Raw genomic sequence first — 25,464 nt, 5'->3', positions numbered from 1 at the left:
TTGGGACTACACAAGAGAACACTGGCAAAGGCAAGACAAGAGGATCAAAAGGATCACAAATTTGAGACCAGCCTCAGCAACTTAGCAAGGTTCTCAGCAACCTAGGGAGACAGGAGACCCTATCTCAAAATAAAAAATAAGGACTGGGGATGCAGCTCAATGGTAAAATGCCCCTGGGAAATCTCCAATACCCCCCCCCCAATTGAATCTGTAAGACACTCTTGCATCAAATCTTTAGCTAGAAAATCTGTGGGGAAATAAATGATAGCTTCCAAGTCCCTAAATGTACCACTAAAAAACAAGACATGTCACTCAATGGACATTTAACTTACCAAGTCAAATTACTGAATGTAATGTAATGTAAAAAGGTGAGAGAAAGAGCAAATGAATACCAGCAACTGGCCTGCCACTTTCCACTCAGTGAACATCTGCTCCAAAATGAGTCTGAGACAGGAACTACAAACATGCTGTTTTGGGGGGTTTAATTTCCTCGTTTTAAGCGTCTCAATACCAGCATTTCACAGGCAGAATGACTCCATGCCTTTCAAATATTTGTAGAGCACAACCCCTTAAAGGTAACCTAAATACTTTTCTGGGTTACAACCAAAGAAACAGTAACAAGTTTCAAAACAGAAGAAAAAAATCTGACAGCGCTGGATATACTCAGAAATAAAATGGCAATTACAAACTTTGCACTTTCCTAAGAAATTTTTAAAGAAAATGATTTTGATCACTAAGCAATGTTTGCCTTACAAGCTAACATCAAAACCTGACTCCCACGTGAGCTACATATGAAACTTAAAAAAAAAAAATGTTCACAAGCAGACACAAACATGCACACACAAAATCAATCACCAAGATCCCTGCCTTGTGCTGACCCGCACAGTCATCTGCTCAGGTCGCTCCTGATGAACTGTAATGTAAACTCCTAAACACGAGTTTCTTGCTCATCCAGGAAACCTTTGAAGAGCAACTCATGATAAAGCCAGCAAGCAGCCAGTTTCCCATGCAAGCAGTCCAGAGTACCAGGCTTGCTTGGGAAAAGGACATTTATATGTGCAAGGAAAAAAAATAAACATCACTTCGCTAGACTGAACCTCCCCACAGAGCACTGAACAAAGGTTTTGCCGTGCGTAGACAGACGAAAAAGGAAGTGGCAGACGCACGGTACAAAGAGCGGCACCAAGGGCTGCCGCTGACCTCCGTCTCCTCACTGCATCTCCCAAAACAGTGTCCGAAAACACAGCCCTGAAAACCGCAGTTCAGTTCTTAAAACGGCCGAGGGCTCCAAATCTGTGCACTGGCGTCTCCAAAATGGCTCTGATTCACAAAGCCAAAGAACAGCAAAGAAAAGTGAGGCCGCAAGAACTAAAGAGGAGGGGCAGCGAGTTAGAAGGGGGAGGCCCGCAAAGTTCCAAACTCGGGTCAGCTCCCCTACTCCCGCCGTCATTCTCTTCCAGTTCAGGGTCACCCTTCCACTTTGAACCATACTCTCCCACTCACCCCGCCCTGCCCACCGCGCTTCTAGCACCTCATTCCTTTTTGTCTCCCTTGGTAAGGCAAAGACTTAAACATTACAGGCCTTAGGGCCAGACAAGCCCAAATTCAAAGCCTGACCATGTACTGGCAGTGTGGCCCGGAATAAACTACTTAACCTCTTATTCCTCAGTTTTCCCATCTTGAACAATGGGTCTGAAAGCAGCATGCACTCGGAAGACTGCATTAGTGGCTACGTAGAATGAAGGATATAAGGGTACTCCGTAAAGTCCTGGCATATATCACTAGAACATGACTGTTGTGCTGGCTATTACTACTACTATTCGACGGGCTTCTGCCCCTTCTCAGGAATCTTGCCCCACACACACGCCCCCACTCTGCTCCCACCCACAAGGCCCCTGGCCTCCCACACTGCTTCATCTTTACGGTCATCCGTCCAGTAAGGGGTTCCGACTTACCCTGACTGTCAGCGCCCGCTAAGCGCGGGCAGCAGTAGCGGCAGCGGCAGCAAGCCCTAACCCTGCGCTCTCCTCCCTCTGCCCCGGATCTGTTCCTAGAACCTAGCGGGCCAGTGAGATAGGCGCACTCGTTCCCAGAGCGGCCTTACGTACCGCCCAACCAACAACCTGGTAGTGTCACTCTATCCGCCCGATCCTCCCGACTCGCCTGCTCTCTTGCGTCACTCCAGGGGCGCGCGCGCGCCGGATCACGCCGGCTCCTCCCTTTTTGCGCGCCCCAGTGATTCCGTGCATGTTCTTTCAGCTCGTGAACTAGCGGGTAGAACTGCGCAGGCGCTGGAACAGCCGCGCGCCGTGAAAAAGGTGGGGAGGAAGACGCATGCGGAGGACGGCTGGCTCTAGTCCGCGCGATTAGCGGCCCAAGTTCTTCGATTCCTACTCTATTTAGCTTGTCCTTCCGCGCGCCCAAGGAAGAGGCGTGGCCTACAACTAGTCCCCCACCAGTGGGCGTGGCCTAGGGAGACCTAAGGCCTAGTGAAGGGTGTGTCCCCTCCAACTACATCCCCCAGGTTACAACGTCCCCTCCTCCCTGCTTTAAAGTACCATTAAAATCCTTGGCAGGAGGGGACTTAGTTTGCGGGTGTAGCCCGGTCGCGCCCTCTGTATTAACGCAGCCCCCAGGCCCCTCACAAAACCTCTACCTCACGGATTCTTTCTGGCAAACGGTTGGGGGTGGGGCGGCACTCCCAAACCGAGTCTGGGCGACTGCCAAGGCCCACCTCCTGCGAGGAGCGTTCCCATAGCAACCGGCTCGCCCCGGCCCGCCGGAGCACAAAGACGTCTACGCCTTCGGGATCAGGCATCGCCCCGGCTTCCGAGGCGCCCCAAGGTGGGCGCGACGCCGAGCAGACGCACTGAGCTTGGTTGCTAGAGCTGCGGGGCCCAAGCGGACCTAGGAGGTCTCACCCTCGACCCTCTTTCAGTCCTGGCTGGAGAAAGGTCTTTTTGCCAGCCCTGCCCTTGGCAGCGTTTGGCCAGGCTGGGTCGCACCACTGCGGGGAGCTTGGTGGAAAAGAAGACAAAGCACTGACTCGGCGCACGCAGCTGTTTACAGCCGACCACCCTCACAGTCGCTCCTGCAAGACCCCGCCCCTGTCCGCGAGAGGGGGCGGGGCGCCCCTCCACACCCACTGTCTAGTCTTAGTCCCAGGTGCCTCAAAAGGGACGTTGGTATGCCTGCAGCAACTATACCCCTAGTGCCTGCCTCCCGCTCACTCCTGCACATTGCACAATTCTCCCTGGTTTGATTCTCCAAAATCGTAATTCCTTTGCCCATGCTGGATGCCAGCTTGGCCTTAAGCAGCAAATGGCTTCCCTAAAGCTATTCTCTGGGGAAAAGAGCCCCACCCCCAGCCTCCTGGATTAGAGCGTCACAAGCATCACAAGATCACATGTTCTTGCTTTTCATTCTTTTTTGATTTTTGTTTGTTTTTTGTTTTGTTTTTTGCCGGGGATTGAACCCAGGGGTACTTTAACAACTGAGCCACATCCTCGGCCCCTTTTTAATTTTTATTTTGAGACAGGCTCCCTAAATTGCTGAGTCTGGCTTTGAACTTGGGGTCCTTCTGCTCAGCCTCCGAAGATATTGGGATTACAGGCATCTGCCACCACCCCAAGTGTCACATGCGATTTCTGAACTGAACTCCTTCCCTCCAAATGAGTGTCATGTTCCCTTAACTATAAAATAGGGACAAAAATGACTCTCTCCCAAAGTTGTGGTGAAGATTAATAAATGGAGGAGACACCCTGCAAAAAGGAAGAAAAATAAATAATGGTATCTGGCCTGTCTCAGTCTGTTCTCTGAAACAGTCAATGTTCATTAGCTCAGCTGCAAGGCACAGCCATTCTGTTGAGGCATGTTAGGGTGGAGAAGGCAAACAAGACAGCTGCCCACTGTCAGTTCTATGGGTTTCTAATGTCCTTTTCACCCACTTGTAATTAGATTCAGTAAAGAGTAGCCCTATCAGGTGGGGCAGTCCTAGGCCTGATATGCACTGAAACAGTCAAAACAGGAAACACCATCTCCATCCCCTCCACCACCTCTCTCCTAGAACTGAATGTTCCTTTTTCATTACTGGAGAAAAGTATAAACCAAACCTAGATGGATTATATTTCAGGAGGCACTGTAGAATTACATTATAGACAATGGTTTTTATATTATACTCATGCTATGGCAAAATTAGAACATTTGTGGCTGAATAGCTAATAAAAATAAATAAATAAAAATTATCAAAAAAAAAAAACCAATTGTGGAAATCAGTGATTCTTAATGGAAGAAAGGCCCCAAACCACTGAGAGAGTAGTTGGAAATGAGTTAAATAACTTCATATGTGGAGGGGGAAAAAAGTATTGTCATTGAACTACAAACTACATAGTAAGGTATGACAATAATAAATGCTGGAGAGGTTGTGGAAAAAAAAGGAACACTTTTGGGCTAGGGTTGTGGCTCACAGCTTACCTAGCAGGTATGAGGCACTGGGTTAGATCCTCAGCACCACATAAAAAAATAAAATAAAGGTATTATGTCCACATATAACTAAAAAATAAATGTTTTTAAAAGGGAGCACTTTTATGCTGTTGGAAGTATTGTAAATTAATACAACCACTATGGAAATAAGTATGGAAGTTCCTCAAAAGACTAGGCATGGAACCACCATATGACTCAGCTATAATACCTCTCGGTATTTTTCTGAAGAATTAAAGTCATACATGCATACCACATTTATAAGGGCATAATTCACAATATGGAACCAGCCTAGGTGTCCATCAACAGATAGATAAATAAAGAAATTGTAGTATACATATTGAGCCATAAATAAAAAAGAAATTGGGCTGGGGTTGTAGCTCAGTGGTAGAGCCTTTGCCTAGCTTGTATGAGGACCTGGGTTCAATTCTGAGTACCACATGTAAATAAATAAAGATCAATTGACAACTAAAAAAAAAGAAAAGTGAAATTGCTGGACTCAGTGGCACACATCTGTAATCCCAGTAGCTTGGGAGCCTGAAACAGAAGGATCGCAAGTTCAAAGCCAGCCTTGGCAACAGTGAGGAACTAAACATGCTATACATGCACTTTACCACTGAGCCAAACTCAGTGAGACCCTGTCTCTAAATAAAATACAAAATAGGGCTGGGGATGTGGCTCAGTGGTCGAGTGCCCCTGAGTTTAATTCCTGGTAAAATAAAAAAATAAAAAGTACTGTGTCTCTCTACAACTAAAATAATTTTTTTTTAAATGGGTCTTCTTAAAAACCAGTCATGGGCTGGGGTTGTAGCTCAGTGGTAAAGTGCTTACCTAGCATGTGTGAGGCATAAATTAAAGGTTAATTGAGGGGCTGAGGCTATGGCTCAGCGGTAGAACACTTGCCTAGCATGTGTGAGGCACTGGGTTTGATTCTCAGCACCACATATAAATAAATGAATAAAAATAAAGGTCCATGCATCCAAAAAACAAATTTAAAAAGAACAAAAAGGTTAATTGACATCTAAAAAAAATTTTTTTAAATAACCAGTCAGGTGATATTCTTGGTCAGCCAAGCCTTCCTATTATTCCCAATTCTAAATAAACCTAGCAGGATGAACTTCTTTATATATATATATATATATAGAGAGAGAGAGAGTTATTGGTGGGCCTTTATTTTATTTTATTTATTTATTTATATGAGACGCTAAGAATCAAACCCAGTGCCTCATGTATGCTAGGCAAGCACTCTACTTCTCAAAAGTACAATATATAGGAAGATAAATATAAATATAGGAAATTACATATGTTTGTGTGATTAAGTACAGGAAAATAAATATTTAGAACATTTATTTGAGTTTGAAATATTTTTGAAAATGGGGCAGAAGGCAAATGATTTCAAGTTAATAACAAAAAGAAGTCATTCTCTGTGCTCACATTTCAAAAACCTGTTGATTCATTCCATTTTTTTTCTTTTTTGTGGGGGTGCGGGGGAGTGTACTAGGTATTGAACTCAGGGGCACTCGGCCACTGAGCCACATCTCCAGCCCTATTTTGTATTTTATTTAGATAGGGTCTCACTGAGTTGCTTCGTGCCTAGCTGTTGCCGAGGCTGGCTTTGAACTTGTGATCCTTCTTCCTCAGCCTCCCGAGCCACTGGAATTACAGGTGTGTGCCACAGCACCCGGCTACATTTTTTTTTTTTAATTTAAATTCCTGTCCCCTCCTCTCCTCTCCTCCCCTGGCATAGACAAATCTGTCACTTTTTATAAAGCTGTCTTTCAATAGATTTTATTTTATTTTTTTAATGTGATGCTGAGAATTGAGTCCAGTGCATCAGGTATGCTAGGCAAGGACTCTACCACTGAGCTACAACCCCAGCCCCTCAATAGATTTTATATTTGTCTTACAATAGAACTGTGGAAGTCCCCAGTGGCTTTTTTTTTTTTTTTTTTTTTTTTTTTGTAGTTCCTGCTTTTGAAAGTGTGTTCCTGTTTTTCCTACATAATAGAAAAAAGAAAAACTCTTCTGGCTCTTGGAAATTATCCACAGACCATCAAAATTCCCCTAAAAATAGAGCAAATGTTATGTTTCATAATTAAGCATTTGAGCATTATTTTGATTACAATCAAAAACACTTTCTGATCTCTAATGATTTCATGCCTTTGAAGAGTTTTTCTAATCTGTTGTTTGGTTTTCGGGTTGGTTGTAGGGAATGAACCCAGGACCTCCTGCATGCTATAGATGCACTTTACCACTGAGCCAAACCCCCAGCCCCAGTTCATCTTTTTTAAATCTGCAAATATATATATATATATATATATATTTTTTTTTTTTTTTTAATGGTTCTGATTTTTTTTAAGAGAGAGAGAGAATTTTTTAATTTTTTTTTTCTTTTTAGTTTTCGGCGGACACAACATCTTTGTATGTGGTGCTGAGGATCAAACCCGGGCCACACGCATGCCAGTCGAGTGCGCTACCGCTTGAGCCACATCCCCAGCCCTGCAAATATATACTAAATCTATTTTATCCAGTGATTCAGGAGGCTGAGGCAGGAGGATCACAAATTGGCTGCCAGCCTGGGCAACCTAGTGAGACCCTGGCTCAAAATAAGAAACAAAAAGGACATGTAGTGAAAGGTTAATAAAATAGGTACTTGTCAACCCGGCTTACAAGTCTGATCAAATCATTAATGTTTTCACACCAGCCTACTTGGGATGACTGTCAACAACTCTTAGGCACTCTCTTCACAACAGAGGAACAAGAGAGAATCCTCCTGGAAGCAAGAAAAAATATCCTCAGACCAAATGGGCGACTGACACAACTTCCCAACATAATCGAAGCTGACTTCCCCTTGAACCGACCTAACTGGTACCCCAACACCTTTGAAAGTAAGGAACATCTGTCCACTTACCACCGGGCTCTAATAACAGGTCTCCGAGCAGCCGCTAGACGACCAACTAATTTGACCAAGGTAAGAGAAATTATTCAAAGGCCTAATGAATCACCCTCTATGTTTCTGGAAAGAATTATGGAGGCATAAGTCTATCAAAAGATATACTCCTTTTGATCCTCAGGCAGAGGATCAAAAGACATCTATCACAATGGCCTTTATTAGGCAAACTACCCTGGATATTAAAAGAAAGTTATAACACTTAGATGGATTACAAGATATGACTTTGAGAGATTTAATCAGAGAAGCCGAGAAGGTATACTATAAGAGAGAAACTGAGGAAGAGAAGGAACAAAGGAGGGAGAAAGAAAGGGAGCAAAGGGAGAAAGAAAGGGAGCAAAGGGAGGATGAAAGAAACAAAAGACAGACTGAGGCATTGACTAAGGTCCTAGTCACAACAACAAATAGGCCAGAAGTTAAGAGACAGGGAGACAGAAAGGGATCCCTGGGCCCACGCCAAAAAACCACATCTGGCCTCAGATCACTATACCTACTGTAAAGAAAAAGGACACTAGGTCAAAGAGTGCCCTAGAAAGAAACAGCCACGCCAACCAGCCATTCTAACTTTGGAGGATGACTAGGAAAGTCAAGGCTCAGATCCCCTCCCCAAGCTCAAGGTAACTTTTGAAATGGAGGGGACTCCAGTAAACTTTGAAATGGATACAGGGGCAATATACTCAGCCCTTAAGGCCCCATTGGGCTCTCTATCAACTAAAAGGTCTCTAATTCAAGAGACTAACGGCAGTAAATATTGGGCTTGAACAACTAAGAGGACCATGGACCTAGGAAAAGGAAAAGTCCATCACTCCTTCCTAGTGATCCCAGAATGCCTAGCCCCATTGATGGACAGAGATCTGCTCACCAAACTCAGGGCCAGAATAACTTTTAACCCTAAAGGCCCCCAAATGGAATTTCTAAATCCTTCAGTAAAAACTCCTATAGTCATAGCTTTAACTATGTCAATAGAAGATAAACATCAACTCTTCACAACCCCCAAGACTGATCAAACAGGCAAACTATCCCAGAAATGGATAACAAATTACCCAGATGCCTGAAAAACCACTGGATTAGGCCTAGCCATAAAACAACCTCCAATAATGGTGGAATTAAAAACCTCAGCCTCCCCAATTAATATTAAATAATATCCTCTGAGCAAAGAAGCTAAAGATGGAATAAGGCCCCATATTCAGAAATGTCTGGCCTTAAAGATCCTAAGGCCCTGTCAATCGGCCTGGAACACTCCCCTGCTACCAGTAAAAAAGCCAAGAACCAGGGACTATAGCCCCGTTCAAAACCTAAGGAAGGGGCTGGGGATGTGGCTCAGGCGGTAGTGCGCTCGCCTGGCATGCGTGCGGCCCGGGTTCGATCCTCAGCACCACATACCAACAAGGATGTTGTGTCCGCCGAGAACTAAAAAAAAAATAAATATTAAAAATTCTCTCTCTCTCTATCCTCTCTCACTCTCTCTAAAAAAAAAAAACAAAAAACAAAAAACAAAACCTAAGGAAGATCAACAACAGAGTGCAGGACATTCACCCCACAATACCTAATCCGTACAATCTACTTAGCACCCTTAACCCTGAGCGAAAATAATATACTGTCCTGGACTTAAAAGATGCTTTCTTTTACTTGCCTCTACATAAAGATAGTCAATTGCTATTTGCTTTCAAGTAGGTAAACCCAGAAACCGGAACATCTGGTCAACTAACTTGGACCAGACTTCCACAGAGGTTCAAAAACTCCCCCACTCTTTTTGATGAAACCCTCCACAGGGATCTCAATAACTTCAGAACCATGCACCCTAAAGTCACCCTACTCCAATATGTGGATGACCTGCTACTGGCAGCAGACACCAAGGAAAACTATGAATCTGGGACCCAAGCACTACTATCTGAGCTTGCTCAACTCAGGTATAGAGCTTCTATCAAAAAGGCCCAAATTTACCAGCAAGAAGTAATCTTCCTGGACTATTCCCTTAGAAGCAGTAAACGATGGCTCACTGAGCCCAGAAAACAAACTGTTGTGCAGATACCACCCCCATCTAATAAGAGGCAACTCAGAGAGTTTCTTGGGACTACTGGCTTTTGCAGGTTATGGATACCTAGGTTTGCAACCTTAGCTGCTCCTTTATACCTGTTGTTAAAAGGAAATGCCCAATTCCAGTGGAACCCTGAACACCAACAAGCTTTTGATAACATCAAAAGAACGCTGCTATCTGCTCCGGCCTTAGCACTCCCAGATGTAGAAAAACCCTTTACTCTATACATTGAGGAAAAGAAAGGAATAGCACGAAGAGTGCTTACTCAAACTTTAGGACCTTGGAAAAGGCCTATAGCCTACTTATCTAAAAAGCTGGACCCAGTGGCTAATGGATGACCCCATTGCCTAAAAGCTATAGCAGCAGCGGCCCTACTAATCAAAGATGCTAATAAGTTAACGCTGGGGCAGAAACTAACCGTTATAGCGCCCCATGCCCTAGAGAACATCATCCGCCAGCCACCAGACAGATGGCTGTCAAACTCTAGAATAACACACTATCAGAGCCTGTTGCTTGACAAGGACAGAATAATATTGGGACCCCCTGCCCGGCTTAACCCAGCTACACTACTACCTGAACAATCATCAGAACCCATCACTCATGACTGTCAACATATACTGGCAAAAGAAACCAATATACAACAGGATTTAAAGGATCAGCCACTGCCCCACCCTGAGGTCATATGGTTCACTGATGGCAGCAGCTTTCTCCAGGACAGTAAACAGTAGGCTGAAGCAACAATAGTTAGCAGAACTAAAATCATCTAGTCCTCTAACCTCCCAGAGGAAACATCAGCTCAAAAGGCAAAGCTGATCACCCTCACGAAGGCATTAGGAGGCTAGCAGCAGGCAAAAAGGCCACCATATACACAGATAGCCACTATGCCTTCGCTACCGCTCATATACATAGGGCTATCTACCAGCAAAGGGGATATTAACTTCAGCGGAAAAAAAAATAAAGAACAAAGATGAGATCCTCTGCCTCCTCTCAGCAATACAAAGCCCTAAAGAACTAGCTATAGTGCACTGTCCAGGACACCAAAAAGTAAACGATCCCGTAACGGTCGGAAACAAGAGGGCAAATAAAGAGGCTAAATTGGCAGCTCTAAACAAAGTAACCATGTTAACACTTTCCATACGGAGGAAATATGAATCAGGAGATTTAACTACATCAGAGCACCCCGACAACTTAACATCTGAGGACACTGACACTGAACTCCTTGACAACACTGAACCCAACTTGCAATTTCAGAAAACCCTACACTACGTTAAGAATATACATCAACTCACTCACTTTGGTTCAAAGAAACTGCAGGCACTCCTAAAGGATCAAGAACAGAGTTTTCCACTAACCAGCTCACAGCGGGGGGGGGGGGGCGGGGGGGGGGGGGATAGCTGAAGGAATAACAAAAGCCTGTCGGGTCTATCAATTGGTTAATGCTTACCCCTCCAAACTTCCTATAGGAAGACACCTTCGAGGAACCAGACCAGGACAATTCTGAGAAATGAACTTTACTGAAATTAAACCAACAAGGTATGGACTTAAATATCTCCTAATCTTTGTAGATACATTTTCAGGATGGATTGAAGCCTTCCCTGCCAAAAAAGAAACGGCACAAATGGTGGTCAAGAAGATCCTGGAAGATATTTTTCCAAAATACGACCTGCCTAAGGTAATAAGGTCCGATAATGGACCAATGTTCATGGCCCAAATAAATCAAGGGTTAACCAGGACCCTAGAAATTAATTGGAGGTTACATTGCGCTTATAGACCCCAGAGCTCAAGACAAGTAGAAAGAATGAATAGAACCATTAAAGAGACCTTAACGAAATTAAACTTGGAGACCAACATAAAAGATTGGACTATGCTCCTGCCTTATGCACTGTTTCATGCAAGAAATACTTTCTCTGTTTCTTTCTGTAACCTTACCCCCTATGAAATTCTCTATGGTGCCCCTCCTCCAGTAAGGGACCTGACCCCAACTCTAAGACCTAACGATTCCTTTAACACCCCCTTGCTTGACAGACTAAAAGCTCTTGAAAGAACCCAGCAATACCTGTGGAAACAGCTGGCCACTGCCTACCAACCTGGGGATGAAGGGACTCCACACCGATATCAAATAAAAGACTTTGTCTACATAAGACGACATCAGGTGTCATCCCTAGAACCCCGCTGGAAAAGACCATACCAGGTGCTACTTATAACACTCACAGCGGTAAAGGTAGACGGAATCACTTCCAAGATCCATGCCTCTCATCTCAAGCCTGCTCCCTATCCAGACTCTGGCTAGAAATTGGAAAAGACTGATAACCCTCTCAAATTGCGTATTTGCCATATGGATAAGGCTATAGATTCTCCCCTTGACCATCAATAGTCCTAATCCTCATCAGCCCATTCAACAGCAATGGCTGATCATAAATCCTATTAGACAAGAAGTATGGTCTGTCTTACACACAGCCCCCTTAAGGACCTAATGACCATCTATCCACCCGGATATTTGTCAGCTAGCTATAGGTCTTTCCTATTGGGATATCCCTAATGAAAAAGATCCCACTAAAATTTCATTAAATCCCCTCCGTACCATAGATAATGGAAACAAACATTATAGATGTAGGGACATGCAAGCCAGATGTAGGTTAACTAGCCTAGATTATTATGTTTGCCCGGCAGACTATCGAAGCCGCAAACAATCACGGCTATGTGGGGGAAAAACCGACTTCTTCTGTAAGTCATAGAGATATGAACATACAGGGGCTGTCTGATGGAACCCAAACTCCCCTGACAGTGTCTGATTCGGGTAAGAAGGAATAATACTAAATTAAATCCCAAACAATGTCTCCCATTTAAACGGAACCCCCAAGCAGAAACTTCTGGACTAGGTGACCCTACTCCATGTAGCACAAATAGCCTATGCAACCCCCTAAATATAACCTTCACCTCCAAAGGAAGAAACCAAAATATCTAGACATAGCTTTCAGGAAAAACCTATAAAATGCAATTTTACACCACAGGATATGATTTTGACCTTTGGTTCACTATCAGGTTAGAGAGAAAAGACATTCCCTTGACCATAGGACCCAATCCCATCAAGCCAAAAATTGGGCCTCATAGACCACCCGAACCTAAACCTACTAGGGACCTTTCAGTTTCCCATACTCCTCAAGTTTCACCTTCATTTACTTCCCCCAATTCAAAATGAAGTCAACCCCTTCCCCTAGAGGCTAATTGAAGGAGCCTTTGCTGTGCTGAATTTCACACAACCAGATCTCACTCAGTCTTGTTGGCTCTGTCTCTCCTCTGCTCCTCCTTATTATGAAGAGATAGCAATTGATGGAACTTATGCAATAAAAGTGCAGAATTCCTCCTGTAATTAGGGTGAAAATCCTAAGTTAACCCTCCCAGAAGTAACCGAGGCAAGCTTATATATAAGGTCTCCACCTAAAAGTAAACAACACTTATATATCCAGACAAAAAATATTAGCATCACACAGGGTTTCCTTACTCCTGATAATGGAACTTTGTGGACATATAACACAGGGTTGACTCCTTGCATTTCAGCCCAGATATTTAACAACTCTATAAATTATTATGTAACGGTGCAGATGTTTCCCAGAATGCTCTTTCATGACGCAGATTCATTTGAAGATCAAATAGAAAAACATACAACCCGGTTTCACCGGGAACCTGTATCCCTCACTTTAGCCATCTTATTAGGAATGGGAATTGCTGCAGGGATGGGCACAGGGACTACTGCCCTGGTCCATGGGACACAACAAATGACCCAATTAGAAACAGCAATGGACCCAAACTTAAAGATATTAGAAACCTCCATCACAACTTTACAGGAATCTTTAACCTCTCTCTCTGAAGTTGTTTTACAGAACAGGCGAGGGTTGGACCTCCTCTTCTTGAGAGAAGAAAGCCTTTGTGCTGCAATAAGGGGAAAATGTTGTTTTTATGCCAACCATACTGGAGTTGTAAAAAAATCTATGAGTAAACTAAAAAAAAATGCCTTGAAGAGCGTCAAAGAGAGAGAAAAACCCAAAAAGGGTGATATGAGTCTTGGTTCACACAGTCCCCCTGGTTAACTACGCTTTTATCAGCCTTGGCCGGTCCTCTAATAATTCTTATATTGTTGCTAACATTAGGACCCTGTTTGCTCAACCATGTAATTTCCTTTCTCCAGGCCCAAATTGGACAAATCAAACTTATGGTAATCAGACAACAATATACCCCACTAGCAGACACAGAATATGACACCCCCCAGTGGTCACTTTTATGATTAAAAGTAACCAAAAGAAAAAATGGAAAATGAAAGGTTAATAAAATAGGTACTTGTCACTCCGTTTCTCTATATGCTTAACAAAATACTGTTGAAATCTTAAGAACTGTTTGCTAATCTTGTTCCCAGAATGTGCTGTCCCTAACTGTGGACTGTCTGCTAATCTTGTTCCCAGAATGAGCTGTCCCCAACTGCCAAACTACAAAATGTAACTTCTCTCGCTGCCCTCTCCAGGGAAAGTATATAAGCTCTGCTCAAGCTGTTCTCAGGGCTCTCTCTCTCTTTGCTATAGAGAGCTCGAGCCCCAGCATGCTGGTCTCCAAATAAACCCACCCTTCTGCTGTTGCATAAGACAGTCTCTTGTGGTCTCTTACTCCAACGTTTCGCCGGACCCTTACAGTAGTTCAGTTTCAGGGTACCCCTGAGTTCAAACCCCGGTAACCCAAACATAAACAAATAAAAATAAAAGTAAGTAATCATAGCCCTTTAAATTTCTAATGCTGAGAGAGTTCATAAAAATGTTCTAACCAGGGGCTGGGGTTGTGGCTCAGTGATAGAGCACTTGCCTAGCATGTGTGAGGCACTGGGTTTGATCCTCAGCATCACATAAAAATAAATGAATAAAATAAAGGCATGTGTCCAACTACAATTTAATTTTTAATTAATTTAAATTAATTTGTCATTAATTTTAAAAATTAAAAAAATATAAATATTCCAACCAACAGATCCCCTAATTTCACAGAAAGGAATTAAATAACTTATTCAAGGTCACCCAGCTTCCAGAGATAAAATGGGGATTTGAGTTTCTGATTCCCAGGTCAGTCTTGGGGATTAAATGTTCATCCAGTCATTTTTATTTATGGCCCGTTTGCTGTGACAAGGGCTCTATGGTAACACTAGAGGATACACACTGGTGAATAAAACAGACATGGTTCTTAGCCTCCTCCTCGCAGGGACCATTTGATAGGAGGGACTGACAAAACAAACATTCAAGTAAGAAATGAAAGATAATGAGAAATTGTGGTAGTTTTCTTGAAGGAAACTAATGAGATTATGTGACTGAGAATAACTGGATTAGGGGAAATCACTTCCATGCAGGTCAAAGAAGGCCTCACTGAAGAGGTGACTTATAGGCAGGGATGAAGACAGGAAGCACCCAATCATAGAGAAACAGATAAGGACTTCAAAGTAATAAATTGTGCTAGAGGATAAGAAACAAGTTTTTCAGGTTAGAAGTAGTGATAAGAGGCCCTGGCAGCTGCGTGGGGTGGACCAGAGGCAGAGAGGCTGGACCCCAGGCTGCAGAGCACAGTCTTAATGCCTGCGAAAAGACAGTATTCCAAGTGCAGTGGAAACCCTGGAAGATTTTTTCTAGTGGAATGACCTGATCCTGCTTTATGTTTTTCAAGTTACCTTGACTTCATGGACATAGAATAAAGATAGCTTGGTTTTTTTGTTTTGTTTTGTTTTGTTTAATTCTACTAAACATAAGAAGAAAAAGAAAAAAAAGAAAAAGAAGAAGAAAAAGATAAGAAGAAAAAGACAGCTAGTTTCTCCAGGCATAGAAAGTATGTTGCCTATGGAAATATAAGGTGACAACTTAGGAAATTTTACTAGAAAACTGAGAATTAGTTGTTATTAGATCCTTTTGATTATTGTTCTTAGGAAAATCTTTGAGACTGCTAACTGAACACTTGGTACTTTGCAAAGAAAGATGATCTTTGTCTTTACAGAGCTGGGCAGTTGGAAATATAGGCCAATGGAAAGAAGGCAAGAGAGTACATTATTACAGGGAAGAGTAAAATTCATCTTTTGGAATTCTCTAGTTCTAAAACTCTCTCTCTGCTCTGTGTGCATACACCACCCATAGTCTTCAATATTACAGCTCAATCACAAAAACTTCTGTGATTTTTTTTATATGAACAGCATTAAGAATCTTGTCTCAAAATTTCGGTAACATTCTATAATGTCCCAGTAGCAACGGGACCCCAAAGGCTTCAGAGTTTCTCTGAAGTTGCTAACCTGATGTGTGTTGGTAGAAAGGGCCACAAGGAACGTATTCCAGAGAAATTGATAAACATGATTATAAATCTCAATTCCAGATCTTCAGACATGATAATCAGGAGAGGCCTAAGAGATCCACTAATCCTCTTCCTTCACTTTACAGATGAAAGATTGAGACTCAGTGAGGTGGAGGTCACAATAGCTGATTGGTGACAGGGCTCTGAGCTCAGACAGACTCCTATCTCCAGGAGCACTTCCATTCAAGAAGATCATCCAGGAGGGGGTGTCTCACATCCCATAAGACAAGGAAAGCTGAGCAGCCTTCCAAAGACAGCTCTAGAGATATTCTCACTGGAAAGACAGTCTTCCCTGTAATTCTTGTCCAGCCATCAGCTATTTACTGAGGATCTATTATGTACCAAAGTTATTAGTGCCATGGAAATACATAAAGGTCCTAAATGAAATGGTTATAGGAAAACAGTTTCTGCTACTCTGCATGTTGTTCTCATAAGCTTAAAAGAAAAGAAAAGAAAAGAAAAAAAGTTCAGAAAGAAAAGCACTGACATAGAAGAGTGGACAGGAACAGGAAGGATGTTCCAAGCGGGAGGATCAGCATCAGCGATGATATTCAGGTAGGGGTAATAGAAAAGAAAAGAAAAACAGTTTCTGTGCATTGTCATCAGTGAACAACAGTTGTGAATGACAAGGACGTTTGAGCATTAGTAAGGAGAAAGGAGTGGAAATAATCTTATATGAAAAGAGCCAGAGTAAGGAGAGCCTTGGAAGTCAGGTAGTCAGGTTAGATCAGTGAACAAGATAGATTTGGCCTGCCAGGGGATGAAAACATAAGCATCTAGAATGTTGAAAAAAAAAAGATTGGTATTCTAGCCGGGCAGAGTGGTTCATGCCTATCTATACTCCTAGCGGCTCAGGAGGCTGAAGCAGGAGGAATGAAAGGTCGAGGCTAGCCTCAGCAATTTATAGGGAGTCCTTAAGCAACTTAGTAAGACCCTGGCTGGGGATGTGGCTCAGCAGTAAAACACCTCTGTGTTCAATCCCCAGTACCAAAAGAGAGAGAGAGACAGAGAGAGAAAGAGAGAGAGAAAGTATTAATATTCTAAGAAGAGAAGTGAGCAAAAACATAAACTGTATAAAATGTAATAAATTTGTGAGTAAGCATTGAATGTTTACTGAGCCCTGGCTTTGTAGAAGGAATTAGGCAGGGTAAGATGTCCACGACATGGTCTTTTTTTTTTTTAATATTTATTTTTTAGTTGTAGTTGGACACAATACCTTTACTTATTTTTATGTGGTGCTGAGGAAATCGAACCCAGGGCCTTGCACATGCTAGGTGAACACTCTACCACTGAGCCCCAGCCCCAGCCCCCAAGACATGGTCTTTTATTGGTCAAATAAAGTATGACACATCCATACAGTGGCACAGCATACCACCACTAAAAAGAACATGGAAGCTAGGAGTAGTGGTTCACACCTGTAATCCCAGTGGCTAGGGAGGCTAAGGCAGGATTGCAAGTTTGAGACTAGCCTTAGCAATTTATAGTGAGGCCGTAAGTAACTTAGAAAGACCCTGTCTCAAAATAAAAAATTAAAAGGGCTAGGGGTATGGCTCAATGGTAAAGTCCCCCTGGGTTCAATCCCCAGTACATAAATAAATAAATAAACAGGGCAACAGAGCACAGTGGTACACACCTGTAATTCCAGCTACTAGAGAGGCTGAGGCAGGAGGACTGCAAGTTCAAGGCCAGCCTAGCCAATTTAGCAAGATTGTCTTAAAAGAAAAATTAAAAGCTGTATACAGGGTAAAAATGGGAGTTCATAATCTGCTTGAATCAAATGTATGAAATATGATATGTCAAGAGCTTTGTAATGTTTTGAACAACTAATAATAAAATTAAATTAAATTAAATTTTTTTAAAAAAGCTGGGGATGTATCTTAGTGGTAGAGCACCCCTGGACTGACTCCTTTGTGTTTTATATCATATGCATATATTGGCCTGTTTTAAAATGATTTTTTAGAAATTTTAAAATAACTCAGTTCTTTTACAATGGCATTCCCCATTCCGTGACGTGTCTCCTGTTTGCTAACTTCCCCTGTGAAATACACAGGCCCTCTACAGCTTTGCCTTTCCTACATCTGGAGTCTCTAGTAGCAATAGCCCCGTGTGCAGCTCTCCTGCCCCTCCCTGCCTGCCTGCCTCTGCAGGAAAAGAAACAATAAAAAAGAAGAAAGTTATATCTTCCGGTCTCTTAACTCTTTTTTATTAACGCAGACTGCCTTCCATCATCTGATGCCCAAGTCTTTTATTAACCTGTCCCCTACAAGATGGGGACATTTTCTTAAGTGTAGAAGAGGAAGGGAGTTTTTTAAAAGGAAAAAGAAAAGAAAAGAAAAAGAAAGGAACCCAGACCAGTGACTAAATGCACTTTATTCAGGCTCTTGTTTGAAGTGCGTGTGTCCTCTCAGTTTTAAGGACATGCCTTTTAGGAAAAAAAAAAAGGGCATTTTGTCTTCAGTCCAAACAGACCCAAACTTTTTCTCTCATCACGTGCCTGGCTGGAGCCAGTGGGAGGCTCTGTAATGCGATCAGATCTCTAGGGCCGGCCTCCCGACCCACCCAAATAACAACAGGGTTAGCGGGCAACAGACACTTGAGCACTTTTAAAGGGAAGAGATCCAGGCTTGACCTCTCACCAGGACCTTGGAGAAGCTTGGGAACAGCCCACCGCAGAGGTAAGTGGGAGCTACTGGAGAGGAGAGCTGTTTGGGAAGGTCAGGACACATTCAAGTTCACCTACAGAAGGGCAAAATGTACTCTTCCCACCTCTGCCACCATCCTGTCCTCCCTACTTACACCACAGGTGAGGTCTGCCTCCGAATAATGTCCTGGGACATTTTCCTACCTGTTTCTCACAGATGTCTGAATCCTCTGCCTACGTGTGTACCATCCATCTCCTCTGTAGTTTTGTTTTCCTGGCAATTGACAAGTAACTCGAATGGACTGGGTTTGGCTTCAGATTCATGCACAGGAGCAATTCCCAAGAGGCAAATCAAACTGGAAGACTGTTGGGAAGCTTCGGTTGACTGCTGCTCATCTCTAATCTGACATCACCTGGAGGGAATGGGGCAATAATAACAGTTTTTAAATCTCTGAAAGGATGTGTGGGCTTTGAGCTGGACAGCCAGATCAAAACTGTTTCCCGCAACATTCTAAGATATATCAATAGTGGTTCCAGGTGTGGAATTGTTAGTGGTCTGATGGGACCTACAGGACTCCCACCAAGGTTATGGAGTGAGAAGCATGCCCTCAGATGGAGAGAAATCAGAGGCCAGTATTTTCAGGGTACCCCTACAGGCCCTTTGGAGCCTCAGATCAGCAAGACAAGATGCTGACTTTTGGGTTGTGTCAGTTTCATATGGAAGTTCAACTACATTTCTCTGGTTGGAGCACAGAGATGTGATTCAGTTTGCTAGAACAGAAATGCACTGAGCATAAGCTTCTGATATTGGACCAAATAGTAGGTAACACTAGGGAAAGTCACCGAAATGATCAACAGCAAACGTTGGACACATTCTCAGGACAAAAAGCAATGCTTTTTTGTTCCTTTTTCTCATCTTTCACTTATTCAGCAAACACTTCCTGAGTATCTGCTCCATGCCAGGTGCAGTCCTGTGATCTCATAGTAAACAAGACAGGCAGGCTTTCTGAGTCCCCTCCCAGGAGTGCAGTCAAGTTTAGCAGTAAACTCAAGGTCCTTGCTAGCACTGCAAGGACCACGCAGCAAAAGGAGTCAAACAGCCCAAAGGGAGTTGTTTCTGTCTTGGAGGCTAACCTTTACCTGGAAGCATTTCTCTTCCTGAATCAATACTTATGGCTCTTCCTTCTGTAGGAGCCTCACACTTGAACAGACTGTGGGTCATAGCAGCCCTCAGAACCTTCACCAGAGGTGTTAGGCTGTGTTCCAGCATTTCAGCTCAATTTCCCAGCTCTGGAGGAAGAAAGCTCGGTTCTTTTTTAGAATACAAACAGACTAAGAACAAAGGCGTAAGGGGCATTACTCCTCAGGTGCCTTCTCCCTGTGTCTCTCCATTTCCCCACTTATTTGTGCTATTCCAAAACCACACCAGGCAAAGTGTTAGGAAACCTGGAATTTTTTTTTTTTTCCCTTTGTTGTACTGGGGATTGAGCCCAGATGTGCTTTACCACTGAGCCACATCCCCAGCCCTATTTTTTTTTTCTATTTTTTAATTTCAAGACAGGGACTCCTTAAATTGCTGAGGCTGGCCTTGAACTTGCAATCCTCCTGCCTCAGCCTCCAGAGTTGTTGGGATTACAGGCATGTTCCACTACACCCAGCTGGAAACCTGGATTTTGCCAGAAACTATGTGGAGTTTGGAGTGGGTCCCCCCTGCTATTAAGTTTCATGTCCTTATCTCTAAGATGGAAAAGGTAGACCAGGTGATCATGAGAGCTTTTTATGTTTTTTTTTTGTTTTCGTTTGTCCTCTAAGGGTAAATTTTTAAAATAAATTTATGTTTATAAAGAAACAATACATCTTCCCATGAAGATGATATATCACATACCTATGAAAAAGGAATAGGTGACCATGCAGACAGTCAAGCCAGGAACCTAGAATCTGAAAGACTGGATGCAGAAAAACCTCAAAATTCAACTGTCTCTACTCCTCCCACCCTTACCCTATTTTTCCGACCTGTGTTCCAATTCTTACAATCATGAACTCCAGCTATGATTTTGTTCTATCATTGATCTAGATTGGAGATTTTTCAATAAAAAGCTTGCACAGCCAGAATCATCCACTTTCAATAAGAACCCACAGAGATTATTTAATTTGGATACTCTCATAATTTATATCAGATTGCCTTTGAGGAGCTATAAAATTTATAGCTATCCATAGCTATAAAATATTAGAAACTTTACTTTTAGTGAATTTTATTTCTTTATCTTCCCTGACTGCATTTCCTTCTTAAATCACTATTTCATGTTTTCCTCTTCAATACTTTATCATTGGAAAATCAAATTATATAATATTATTTTATAAAATAAGGCAAAAAAATCTTATCTTATTTATCCTCGTATCCCACGTGTCTAGCATTGTGTCTGGCACATAATAAATATCTCCTGAAAGAATGATTAATATTTTAGAGAAAATGTTTACTTTAGGGGCTGGGGATATAGCTCAGTTGGTAGAGTATTTGCCTCAAATGTACAAGGCCCTGGGTCCAATCCCCAGCACCATAAGTAAATAAATAGTCTTTGATTTAAAAACAAAAACAGAAACATGTACTTAGTAGCAGCTCCATTATTCATGGCTGGTCTTATCCATTGTGGACTTTTCAATCTCTGACACCCTGCATTCATCAACCTCAACACATTCTATACTTTCTACAGTCTTAGGTGTGATAGTGAATACTAAATTCAAATTCTGCCTCTAACTATGTCAAATTTGAAGCCAAACACTGAACATTTCTATGCCTCCATTTCTTCAGAAGGGAAATGGGGGCGTCAGAAGAAACAAGCTCTAGACAACTTCTTAGATTAGGGAGATTTCAAAAAGAGGAGGAGGAGGAGGAGGAGGAGACAGTCAGGCTAGAGAAAGAAAACCCAATAAAAATATAGTGATTATGGGCTGGGGTTGTGGTTCAGTGGCAGAGGTCTTATCTAGCACTTCTGAGGCACTGGGTTCAATCCTCAGCACCACATTAAAAATAAATAAGTAAATAAAATAAAGTAGTGTGTCCAACTACAACTAAAAAATAAATATTTAAAAAAAGAAATGAATAAAGGTATTTTGTCAACCTATAAAAATATTTTTTTAAAAATAATGATTATAGTACTTAAATATTTTAAATATTTACAAAATTGCTTTAAATTTTACTTACCAAATTTTCTTCCTTCTTTTTTTTTTATTTTGCACTTAAGATTGAACCCAAGATCACTCTATCACTGAACCACATCCCTAGCTCTTTTAATTAATTAATTAATTAATTAATTAATTAATTAATTAATTTTGGTACCAGAAATTGAATCCAAGAGCACTTACCCACTGAGCCACATCTCCCAGCCCTTTTTTGGTATTTTATTCAGAGACAGGGTCTCACCAAGTCGCTTAGGGCCTTGCTAAATTGCTGGGGCTGACTTTGAATTTGCAATCCTCCTGCCTCAGTCTCCCAAGTTGCTGTGATTACAGGGGTGCTCCATCAAATCCAGCCCCAGCTCTTTTTATTTTATTTTGAGACAGAATCTCCTAGGTTGTCCAGAACTGTCCTCCTGCCTCAGCTTCCTGAGTATCTAGGATTACAGGTGAACTGTGCCCAGCTTTTTTTTTTTTTTTAATATTTATTTTTTAGTTTTCAGCGGACACAACATCTTTATTTGTATGTGGTGCTGGGGATCCAACCCAGGCCACATGCATGCCAGGCAAGCGCGCTACCGCTTGAGCCACATCCCCAGCCCCCCTGCCCAGCTTTTACTTGGCAAATTTTCTAACTTAAATACTATGATTGGGAAAGAACGCTTTTTTGGGTAAAGATCCACCTGCACCCCCATTTTTGAGATCTCCCCCAGAAACTTTCTGTGTTCACATAAAAACTGAAAATATGTCAACAGGAAGGCAGAGAGGCTCAGAAAGCAAGTTGGTTTGGTATAAAATATTCAGCAGAATGATACTGTTGTGAATCTTAGAGGACTCAGACACCTAGATAAGTATCTCAGGAGTTGGCTACAGGCGTTCTGGCAAAGCTGAAGAATAAAGGGCAAGTTAGAAAATGTTTCGGTTGTGCTAATAAAATCAGATGTCCTTAGATAAATGCTGTTACTCCTACACGTACTCCTACAGACTTTCTCACCACCAGAAGATAAAGTCATTCTCCCTTTGGCCAGAGATGTTGTGGAACCTCACGGTCAGAGGTTGAACTTGGATATCAGTCCCTAATCACTCAGTTGTATCAATGCCCAGTTTCCACAGACACAGTGACCTGAAGTGCACCAGGCCTGACTCATTCCAGGGTCAAAGTCTTATGATTGTACTGAGAGCCTGGTCTCTACGGACTTCTGCTTTTGATTTTAATGTCTGATTCTGTTTACTTATACTTTATTCTCAGGTACATCTCATGAGTTTGAGGTAGCTTCCAATAACAGGATATAGCTACCGTGAAATAAAAACTGATTTAAAAACCATCAAATACTAAATATCTTTTATATGGTTTTGAGGGGAGGGTGTGATCCATAGAGAAAAGAACCAGGTGCTTGAACTGCTATCGCTTTGATTTTGGACAACATAAAATTATTAATGAGAAGAAGTCTGGGGTGGGGGGAGCAGTTGCAGTCACCACAACTTGGGCACTGGATTTTAACCGTAAGTGTCCTTAACAATCTCCTGAAAGCTACGGATCCTTCTACTCTGAAAAATAAACATGGGAAAAGTAGCACAGATTTCAATGGAATCAAAGACTCCTCAAATCCCTTCAATAACTAAAAACATCTGGCTTCCAGTAAAGGGGGACAAGATAATTAAAGGAAGAGATAATTATTCCAGGAGGCTTCAAGGCCTGCAAGAGGACAATGAATTCATTTTAAAAATTTTCCATGTTTCTGTCATTTTCTAAATGAGCAAAATATGCTCATGCTACAAACTTCAAAAGGCAGAAAATGGTCCGTGGTGAAAAGATAGTCTTCCTCTTCCCTTGTCCCCACCCTCCCAGGAGCTGCCACTATAACGAGTTTCTTCTTAGATATTCTTCCAGGGACAGCCACATCCTGTGTTATCCTGCACGTTCGTAAAACAGCACCCACACACCCGCAGGACTTCCGCATGTTGCTTTCTTTACCTAACACCTCTGGAGATCCACACAAAGCTACCTTGTTCCTTTAATGACTCCAAAGTGTTTCATTTCTGGATGTACTATAATTTATTTTACCTATTTTTTTTAGAATTAAATTGATTTTTAGCTGTGCATGGTGGCACACACCAGTAATCCCAGCATCTCGGGAGGCTGAGGCAGGAGGATCTAGAGTTCAAAGCCAACCTCACAAAAGTGAGACACTAAGCAACTCAGTGAGACCCTGTCCCTAAATAAAATACAACATAGGGCTGGGGATGTGACTCAGTAGCCAAATGCCCCTGAGTTCAATCCCTGGTGCCCACCATACACACACAAAAAAATGATTTTTAACTGATACATAAAATATAAACATTGAATATATGTGTGTGATGTTTCTATACATGAATACATTGTGTAATGTTTAAATTAGGGTAAACATATCTACCTCCTCAAATCTTTTCTTCTTTTGCTTTACTGAGCATCAAATCCAGGGATGATCTACTACAGAGCTACATTCTCAGCCCTTTTTAAATTTTTTTATTTTGAGACAGGATCTTGCTCAATTGTTGAGGCTGGCCACAAACTTGCAATCCTCTTGCCTCAGTCTCCCTAGAAGCTGGAATTGTAAGTGTGCATCACTTGGCCCAGCTCATTAATTATTTCTTTAGGGTGAAAATTCTCAAAATCCTTTCTTCTAGCCTTAATTTAAAAATATACTGTAAATCATCATTATCTACAGTTGCCCTACTATGCAACAGCACACCAGAACTTCTTATTGCCATCTAACTAACTTTGTACCCACTCATCAACCAGTCCTCCCTCCCGGCTTCTCTCCCCAGCCTCTTGAGTTTCGGTGAAATCCACTCATTTATATTTCACATATGAGTGAGATCATGCAGTACTTATCTGTCTCTTTCTCTTTCAGGGGTGCTAGGGACAGAACCCAGGACCTAGTGCATGTTAGGCAAGTGCTATTGCTGAGCAGCATCCCCAGCCCAGTACTTGTCTTTCTGAATCTGGTTTATTTCACTTAAAATGATGATCTCCAGTTCCATTCATATTATTGTAAGTGACAGGATTTCATTCTTTTTATGGCGGAATAGTATTCCATTGTGTATACGTGCCACGGTTTTTCTTTATCCATTCATCAGTTGATAGGCACTTGGGTTGTAACCTTCTCCCCCCCTTTTTTGGCAATTGTGGATAGTGCTGTAATAAAAGAGGAGTACAGATGTTTTGTGGACATACTGTTTTCATTTTTTTCTAGCTATATACCTAGTGGAGGGATTCCTGGATCATGATAGTTACATTTTTATTCTTTGGTACCCAGGGTTGAGCCCAGGGGCACTTAACCACTGAGCCACATCCCCAGCCCTTTTTTATTTATTATTAGAGACAGGGTCTTGCTGAGTTGCTTTGAGCCTCGCTAAATTCTAGCTTTAAACTTTCGATCCTCCTGCCTTAGCCTCCCATGTCCCTGGAATTACAGGTGTGCGCCGCCACACCTGGCTCGTTACATTTGTAACTTCCTGAGTAACCTGCATACTGCTTTTCATAATGTGCAAGGGTTCTCTTTTGCCCCACATCCAAGCACTTGTTTTTTTTTTTTTTTTTTTTTTTTTTTGGTATCAGGGATTGAACCCAGGGGCACTAACCACTGAGAAACACCCCCAGCCATATTTTGTATTTTATTTAGAGACAGAATCTCACTGATTTACTTAGCACCTCACTTTTGCTGAGGCTGCCTTTGAACTTGGGGATCCTCCTGCCTTAACCTCCTGAGCTGCTAGGATTATAGGCATGTGCCACTGCTCCCGGCAACTTGTTATCTTCTGTTTTGTCTTGTTTTG

General features: G+C 42.2%; 2 protein-coding genes across 10 annotated transcripts in view; one reads left to right on the top strand and one right to left on the bottom strand.

Annotated features, from left to right (window-relative positions):
- Cnot8 (CCR4-NOT transcription complex subunit 8) overlaps positions 1–25,464 on the bottom strand; it is a 52,781-nt gene that overhangs the window by 14,030 nt on the left and 13,287 nt on the right. Inside the window, exon 3 of one of the 7 annotated variants that reach the window (XM_078051493.1) lies at positions 18,676–18,884. The gene's annotated coding sequence lies outside the window, so the exon portion shown is untranslated. Of the gene's footprint in view, positions 1–1,166; positions 1,887–1,955; positions 2,692–18,675; positions 18,885–25,464 lie in introns of those variants that run through there. The other 6 variants (XM_078051512.1, XM_078051505.1, XM_078051489.1 and 3 more) reach the window with 6 other exon arrangements.
- The window catches only part of Faxdc2 (fatty acid hydroxylase domain containing 2), a 49,248-nt gene continuing 42,128 nt past the window's right edge, over positions 18,345–25,464 (top strand). For 2 of the 3 annotated variants that reach the window (XM_078051474.1, XM_040273088.2), the window contains exon 1: positions 18,345–18,505. The gene's annotated coding sequence lies outside the window, so the exon portion shown is untranslated. The remainder of the gene's footprint in view (positions 18,506–25,464) is intronic. The other variant, XM_013358682.4, reaches the window with a different exon arrangement.

This window comes from Ictidomys tridecemlineatus, chromosome 1 (genome assembly GCF_052094955.1).
Source record: "Ictidomys tridecemlineatus isolate mIctTri1 chromosome 1, mIctTri1.hap1, whole genome shotgun sequence".
Classification (NCBI taxonomy): domain Eukaryota; kingdom Metazoa; phylum Chordata; class Mammalia; order Rodentia; family Sciuridae; genus Ictidomys; species Ictidomys tridecemlineatus.
This window is presented reverse-complemented; position numbering and strand designations above follow the sequence as displayed.